At 28.7% G+C, this 9654-nt stretch overlaps 1 protein-coding gene across 1 annotated transcript in view; it reads left to right on the top strand.

Moving 5' to 3' along the window:
- Positions 1-9654, top strand: part of LOC130799624 (uncharacterized) — a 417568-nt gene that overhangs the window by 348038 nt on the left and 59876 nt on the right. The gene's annotated exons all lie outside the window — the stretch shown is intronic.

Raw genomic sequence — 9654 nt, 5'->3', positions numbered from 1 at the left:
AAACTGTGCAAAAAGTAAATGGGAAGAATAAAAAAGAACAATGAGAGTATATATTTAACGTGCATGTGACAAATATTAAAAAAAAAATTGTAAAACACATGAAATAAATCATAACAATATAAATTAGTGCACAGTATTATCAGTAACAAACATAAAAAGAAATTAATATTTTACATATCCGATACAAATAAACATAAAATTGTAAAACACATGAAATAAATCATAACATTATAAATTATAGACGTAACAAAACTGATATTCAAAAAATACTAATTATTTTGTATGTGTCATGGTTACAACCACTTTTGCCAAATATTTTTTATTTTAGAATAATTCAATCAAATGAAACTTATTAAAATTACTAGTTTGCTAATGATCTTAGTAGGTTGCATAGAGCTAAACAGGCCTACTGGCACCTCCGGTTGAGAGTGAATGAATTAAAAGATGGTGACAAGAACACCAAGTATTTCCATCACAAAGCAAGCTCGAGAAGAAAAAGGAACCTGATTCGTGGGATTGTGAATGATGATAGGAACTAGAGAACATCTAAAACTGATATTGAAAGGCCGGTTGCGGCTTACTTCAAGAGTATTCTTACTATTACTTCACCTTCTAGTTTCCCTGAGGCTCTTGAAGATATTAACACGGTGGTGACCGAGGAGATGAATATGTCCCTCAATGAGGAGCCAACTAGTGAAGAGATTCGTTCTGCTCTTTTCCAAATGCACCTAACAAAAGCGCCAGATATGGATAGGTTTCATGCTTTACTTTTTCAAAAATTTTGGGACATTATTGGTTATGAAGTCATGGGTTGGTAAAAAATTGGTGGAGGGGGAATATTGATTTACTATGTATTAATAAAACATGCATTTCCCTAATGCCAAAGTGTAATGAGCCGAACGTGATTTCTGATTTCGCCCTATCAGCTGTTGTAATGTTGTTTACAAAATCATCTTTAAAGTTACGGCTAACAAACTCAAAGTTTTCCTAGGAAACATCATCTAAGTGGACCAGAGTGCGTTTATCCCAAAGATATTGATTACAGATAATGCGCTTCTTGCTTTTGAAGCATTTCATGCCATGAAAAGATAGGGGGAAAGGGGGAAATAAGCTTTTGCTCTAAAGCTGGATATGAGCAAAGCGTATGATCGAGTTGCGTGATGTTTTTTTGGAGAGAGTGATGATAAAAATGGGTTTTAGTGATGTATGGATTCACCGCATTATGAGTTGTATCACAAGTATGTCGTTCTCCTTTAAAATAAATGGGACTGTGTGTGGAGAGATTGTGCCGTTGACGGGTTTAAGGCAAGGGGATCCAATATGCCCATACCTCTTTGTGTTGAGGCTTTTTCAAGGTTGATTTCTATTGGCATTGATAAACAAGAGATTCATGGCATACATATCTGTCGGGGCGCCCCTATCTCATCTCATTGGTTCTTTGCAGATGATAGTATCCTTTTTGCAAAAGCAACGGTGCAGGAATGCTCGAAGATAGCTAATATCATTAGCAAGTATGAAAGAGCGTTAGGTCAAAAAGTGAATTATGATAAGATCAAAATTTCTTTTGGCAAGGGGTTACATCATCATCTAAGGAGGGACATTGTGAATATTCTTGGCATTAAAGAAGTGGATAGGCATGTGAAATATTTGGGACTTCCTACAATTATTAGTCGATTGAAGAAGGAGATTTTTTCATGCTTAAAGGACTGGATATGGAAAAAGCTTCAAGGGTGAAAGGAGAAATTTTTTTCTAGGCAGGAAAAGAAGTGCTTATCAAATAGGGTATTCAAGCCATCCCAATCTATATGATGAGCATCTTTCGATTACCAGACTGCATATTTGATGCGATTCATGCATTGTTTGCAAAATTCTGGTGGAGATAAAGTAGTGAGCATCAAAAATTTCATTGGCATAGTTGGAGTCACATGTGTTTTCCGAAGAACAAGGGAGGTACGGGTTTCTGAGATTTGAAGTGCTTTAATTCTGCTTTATTAGCCAAACAATTATGGCGTTTGTTGAAGGGTGTAAACCCTCTCCTTCTTGAAGTTTTCAAAGCTCGTAATTTCAAGCACAGGTCTGCTTTAGAGGCACATACATGCTACAATCCTAGCTTTACTTGAGGAGCATTTGGGGTGCAAAAGTTTGCTAATTGAGGGTTTGGGTTGACGAATTGGAAATGGTTGCAATGTTTGAATATGTCATGATAGGTGGATTCCAAGGGGAAATGGTCTGTTTGCTCCTAATATTCAGCCCAACGGCCACTCATATATGACTGTCTCGGATCTTATTGACCACGACAATGTTTGTTGGGATACTTTTGCTCTAACTCACCTTTGTGATGATGATATTCATGCTGTTGTTCTATGAATTCCGCTTTCAAGCAGATGGCCTCATGATAACTTGTTTTGGTGGCTTAAGAAAAGTGGCATATAATCTATTAAGAGTGGTTATTGGTTTGGTCTTCTGGGTCTTAATGATGATGAAGACAGGATAGATGCTGCTGCTTAAGCGAAAAAATGGAACACCATTTGGAATGTCCCCAGTCCTCTAAAATTGCGGCACTTCCTTTGGCGAGCATGCAAAGGTTCCTTAGCTACAAAAAAAGTGTTATATTAAAGTCTAACTATTTCAAAACTATAATAAGTACTAATTAGTATCTATTATAGTTTTAAAATTACCATATTTGAAAAATTGGAAGAAAAAAGAGTTTATAATGAAAACAACTTGCCAAGGTGGTAAACATAATGATAATATAGGCTGAAATTGCTAGGAAAATTATTGATAAGTGTCATAATCATACTTATCTTTTTTCAATCAAAAATTTCTGTACAAAATTCTTTTTCATCCATTCCCATTTATAGTATGCTTTTGTTTTTTTTAGAGATGTTTTTGTCTATTGAGTTTTTTTTTTTTGAGGATTCATCTGTGAATCTTTCTCTAGCCGAGAGACTCTTTGGCCACACTCTCCTTTATGGGTATGAGTTGACGTCGTCCTTCCCTCTTCAGGCCCTGATCATAGTTTATCCTATGAGCGAGATATAGTAGGTATGATGATAATGATGATGATGATGATGATGATTTGACTCGCTTGTATTGAGTGTAAATATTTAAGAGGGTACAAAAGTCAAAATAATGGAACAAAGGTAATTAGAGATGCATGAAGTAATTTAAATAATCATGAAAGAGGTAGAGCAAACTAAAAAGTTGAATAAAAAAGGAGAATGGTTCAGTGGAAAAGAATTCCCCCACCCTCCCCTAAGGCAAGTTTATACCCCAAATTAAGGGTGCTAATTGTTATTTGATTTATTTTTTTATTACTTTCTAACCAATTCTAATCAAATCATTTTAATCATCTATCTAATTAACATTGCTTTCCTACTTTGACTATTATTTACCCCTGAATATTTACACTCAATCCAAGCGAGCCTCAAATAATAATAAGAAATTGCCAAAGAACAAAATTAATTGTACGTGGATGAGATTTTCATCACCATGGAAGCGACATAGCACATCTCACAGAAGTTTACACTAAAAATCATTATGGCTTGTTAACTCATTAAAATTATGAATAACACAAAACCAAGTCAAAACACTCAATAAACAACTCAAATGACTTACTTAAAGAAACCACAACCTAAATGGCTATCTTTGCACAATAAAACCCCAATAAAAATTCAGTTACTTAATGAAAAGGCTAACACAAAAGAAAACTTACTCAAGATATTCCAATGCATCACAAATTAAACAAAAAATAAAAGAAAAAAAATATAAAAGGGTTTTGTACATGTTAGAGACCTTGATAGTTCCAAACAATAGAGAAAAAGAAGAAGGAGTTGAAGTCTGAAGGTTGATAAGAGATTGAATACTCTCTAGGGGGGCGAATAGAGATTATGTCCTTTTAAAATTTTTCTCTAGAAGGTAAGCTCAAGAGCTTGGGAGACCTTTCAAAACAGTTTTCTAGAACTGTTTTAGGTCGAATAATAAAAACTAAGAACTAAATTCGAAAATGAACTTAAACAAGAATAAGAGATTTTTTAACGAGGTTTAGCTATCAATAGCCTACTCCCCGCCTATGGGTTCTTTCCAACCCTTAAGATGCAACGCCTTTTATTAATAAACCCTAGATAAAAAGGAAAACCTCCCTATCTTCTCTCACCACGTTCTTTCCCTTGAAGAATATTTTACAAGTTCCCATAATAAAAGTTCTAATCTCAATCTCACAAAAGAGAAATCAAATGAATACTTTTAAAAGTATTCCAAGCTTTAAGGCGTAGATGAAATTAAAGTTCTAACTCTCTTTTACTGTAAGACATATTACAAATGAGAGAGTTAGATGAATTAAGTTTACTACATTTATTTGATATTAAAACTCAATGTAAGTAGAAAGCTATTTTGTAAGACGTGTTGCAATTTCCTTAATTCTTGAATGAAGCCTCTTTTATTTATATATATATATATATATATATATATATATATATATATATATATATATATATATATATATATATATATATATATATATATATATATATATATATATATATATATATATATATATATATATATATATATATATATATATATATATATACATACATATATATATATATATATATATATATATATACATATATATATATATATATATATATATACATATATATATATATATACATATATATATATATATACATATATATATATATATACATATATATATATATATACATATATATATATATATATATATATACATATATATATATATATACATATATATATATATACATATATATATATATATATATATATATATATATATATATATATATATATATATATATATATATGTATACATATATATATATATATATATATATATATATATATATATATATATATATATATACATATATATATATATATATATATATATATATACATATATATATGTATACATATATATATATATACATATATATATATATATATATATATACATATATATATGTATACATATATATATATATATATATATATATATATATATATATATATATATATATATATATATATATATATATATATATATATATATATATATATATATATATACATATATATACATATATATATATATATATATATACATATATATATATATATATATATATATATATATATATATATATATATATACATATATATATATATACATACATATATATATATATATATATATATATATATATATATATATATATATATATATATATATATATATACATATACATATATATATATATATATACATATATATATATATACATATATATATATATATACATATATATATATATATATATATATATATATATATATATACATATATACATATACATATATATATATACATATATATATATATATATATATATATATATATATATATATATATACATATATATATATATATATATATATATATATATATATATATATACATATATATATATATATATACATATATATATATATATACATGTATATATATATATATATATATATATATATATATATATATATATATATATATATATATATATATATATATATATATATATATATATATATATATATATATATATATATATATATATATATATATATATATATATATATATATATATATATATATATATATATATATATATATATATATATATACATTTATATACATATATATACAAACATATATATATATATATATACATATATATACATATATATACATATATATACATATATATATATATATATATATATATATATATATATATATATATATATATATATATATATATATATATATATATATATATATATATATATATATATAAATATATGTTACGCCTCCTACATAGCCGTTAATTCCTTGATTTTCGTCAACTGGTTATGCTGAACAAGTCTTCAAAGTCTTGGACACAAGTAAAACTGACGCTCCCACCTTGACTTGTTCAACACACATGTTTTTTGTTACTATTTTTAGCTCTTCCAAATCTTTAATATACTGCCACGTTACTATTCATTCCATGCATTGAATATTGATTAATTCAAACAAAACAACCAAAATACATATGCCACATTTTATTCCCATATTTTAGGTTCATTTGAATTATTCTTCCTATTTTTTAGATGAGCTAAAAAACTAACTCCATATTTATAGGAAAATCTATAATTAGTATAATCTTGTTTACCAAGTAAATTACTCATTTAATTTATCAATTTATAAACCATGTAATTAATCTATATGACAAAAACGTGTAATTGGACTTAGTAAATTAGTTATTAAGACATAAGCTTTATTTAGTCTTATCTAATAAAAATGTCTAACTTAAGTCGGTCTATTTCAAACTTATTTCAACACATATTTGGAATTAGATATCTATTAGTTAAATACTTTATATCAAATATGATTTTGGACCTATTTAAACAACTAAATATGATTACTTAATTTATTTGTTTAACGTAATATGCGTTTTGAGTATCATAGCATCAAGGAATTGAGTCTTCCAAGTCTATCAAAGCTTAGCTTCAATTCAAGGTGCTAAGTCTCTGAAATTGAAAGAGGGAAAGACGGAAAGGGAGTGAATAATGAAAAATGAGTGGATAATGAATTAAAAAGCTTAAAAAACTATTATATGCTTTGGTTCCAAGAACCGGAGCAAATACTGCTTTTATGCTACAGTTATTAGTGAATCGGAGCATAAAATTAGTGTCTAATACTTCAGTTCTTGGAATCAGAGCATAAAATCTTGATTACAAATTGAAACATGCTTCATTTTTTTGTGGAACATGAGCATATAAGATGTATTAGGTAGCTTTTTTCACTAGTGTAAATGGAGTGATCTTTGTGATTACCAAATCAAACATGACGAAAAATAATTCAAAAAAATTTGTTTGGCATTAAGGATTACTTGTAATAAGAATAGATATTTAATTTAAATAATAATGGTAAAAATGTGTCCTAGGAGTATAAATATAATTGAGATTAGTTTAGTTTAAATATTTTAGACCCAAGTAAATATAGCCCACTTTGTGTTAACCTAATGTGTAATAAAGAATGTGTAATTGTATATAACTATATATAGTCTTTCTCTCTTAATGAAAAGCAAGAAAATTTACACAGAAACTTGTATGCAACGGTTGTATAGGTGTCACTCATAAATTGGCCAAAAAGTCCAAGGCCCAATTTTTTTTTAAATTTTTAATATATTTATTTTTACTATATTTAAGACTTAAAAGATCAAACTCAAGATCTAAAAAGCCTAATTTAAGACTTAAAAGAACAATTCAAAGACTTAAGTCGATTGAGTTTTGATTCTTAAATTTGGTATTATAATTTTTTTTAAAAAAATATCAATTTCAAGACTTAAAAGATGAAATTCAAAGCTTAAAAGATCAATTCCAACGTTATTTTATATGTATCCTTTTAAATCTCAAATTTAGATTCAAAAAAATATATATAAAAAAGGAAAAAATTATTGTATGAGACGGTCTCACCGAAAGACATGTCTTATATATGAGTTAATAGTTCATCTAATACATGCTATGAGAATATGAGCTCATTATAGACTCCTTATTTGAAGTCGTCTAACAGAGAGATGGTTTCTCGTAAGAATATAACAAAAAGATATTATAAACAATTTACTAGTTGGGCCTTTGTTGAGGTTAATGAAGGTAATAGGCAATTTAAATATTGACATTTGCATTTTATGTCTTAAAATGAGCAATTTACAATTTTATTTTACGTGATTTTAAAATTTTATTGGCTGGGCTGATCTGATCTATGCAACTGTTGCACAGGAGAGTGGTTAGGGAAATTAAATCCCCACATGGTATCAGACCAACTTTGATATTGTGGCACCGTATTGATCTCTTCTAAACAAAAACATTTTTTCTACAGTGTCGGCCATTACAAAGAGTTGATCATTGTAATTTTTTCAGTCCCTTCCTTTGATTGTGGGTAAAGAGGTACTAATTTTTTCTCAAAATTTATAATATGGTTGCTGAAAAATCAGATCCTAAACTACCATTTGATTCCGCAAATCCTTATTTCATTAGTTCTCATGATGGATCCGGTAACATTATAACTCCAGTCATGTTTCGATTGGGCACAAAGGGTTGATAACAACTCCAACAACACCCACACCAAGATCAATTTAGGCAAAATAATCAACAAATCAAGACTAAACCCTAACTCACTTCAATCACCAATAATAACCAACAATGAGCATCAAAAGACAAACAATAATGAGCAATAGCCAATAACAACACACAAGGATTTTTACGTGGAAAACCCCTTCGGTGTGAAGGATAAAAACCACGGGACTAATCAAGGGAGTCCACCCAAGTCACTCTTATTATAATAAAAATGAGAGTACAAGCTCCAATTGTAATCCAACAAAGTGCACTTCCCACCATCAACCATCAACTACAAGAGAAATACAATAAAAGAAGAAAAATTGAAAGCGCAAGCCTCAAAGAGGTTCAACAGAGAAAAACAAATGAAAAATATAATGCAAAATAAGAACACAAGTGTTTATGAGGTATCTTGAATACCTCCCCCTCAAATGTAGTTTATTATAATGAATTCAACAATTACAAGTATAATAAACTCCCTTGTCTTGAGAACAATCTCTCAAGACCACAAATACTAAAGCAAAGTAAGAACACTCTCAAGTTTCTAACAATGCAATAGCCCTCTCAACAATATGTGTGTTTTTGGTGTTTGTTACTATGGGTGATGAATCCTATTTATAGCCAAGTATTCATCACCCTTAGTATTCCCTCATAAATCACCATAAACTCACAATTAACATCCAATTAACTATGACAATAAACATTACAATAAACAATAGAAGTAATGCACTACATAATTGCATAGCCATTTCACATTCTGACGAAAATAGAATCCAATGTAGCCTTCTGAACTTCCGCTCGACCCGAGCCACTACCTCGCTCGGTCGAGCGAGCTTCCAGAGAAGCTACTGACCTGATCTGCACATCTTTCTCGACAAGTTGCTCGACCGTTCGAGCCACTCTTTGCTCGACCGAGCGTCTGGTCGAGCTGCTCACAGTTTGTTCCTCTTCTTGTTGCTTTGATCAAACAACTCTCATCAACCGTTCCAAACCTTAAACCACCCATATTCGACACATCTTTATCGACCCTCTCTAAAGTACAAGACAAAGCATGTTCGACTATATGTTTAAAGTGAACGTCATCACTAAGATTATTGGCACTTGCTTTAACAAAAATAAAGAGAATTTCACCAAAAAACAAAACAGGCACTATCCAATCGCGATTTCCAAAACACCAGACCACCAAACACGATCACCACCGTTCAGATTGAAGCCTTATGTGTCCCCTACAACATACTCAAAAATGAGCCAAATCGGACCACATTTACCCCTCCATCGGATGTGTTTATTGAAACTATGCAGGCTGATTTTGATTTTTTTTTCTTTTTTGGTGCCTATTGCTGCCCCTTTTATAGCTGTTCCAATATCATTTTTTTAAGCTAAAAAGTAGATAAAACAAATACACCTTCAAAGCTTCTAAGAGAAGCTAACCACATTATAATAAGTACACCC

The sequence above is a fragment of the Amaranthus tricolor genome, chromosome 14 (genome assembly GCF_026212465.1).
Source record: "Amaranthus tricolor cultivar Red isolate AtriRed21 chromosome 14, ASM2621246v1, whole genome shotgun sequence".
Taxonomy (NCBI): Eukaryota; Viridiplantae; Streptophyta; class Magnoliopsida; order Caryophyllales; family Amaranthaceae; genus Amaranthus; species Amaranthus tricolor.
The sequence above is the reverse complement of the archived record's forward strand: the minus strand, read 5'-3'. Positions and strand labels throughout refer to the sequence as shown.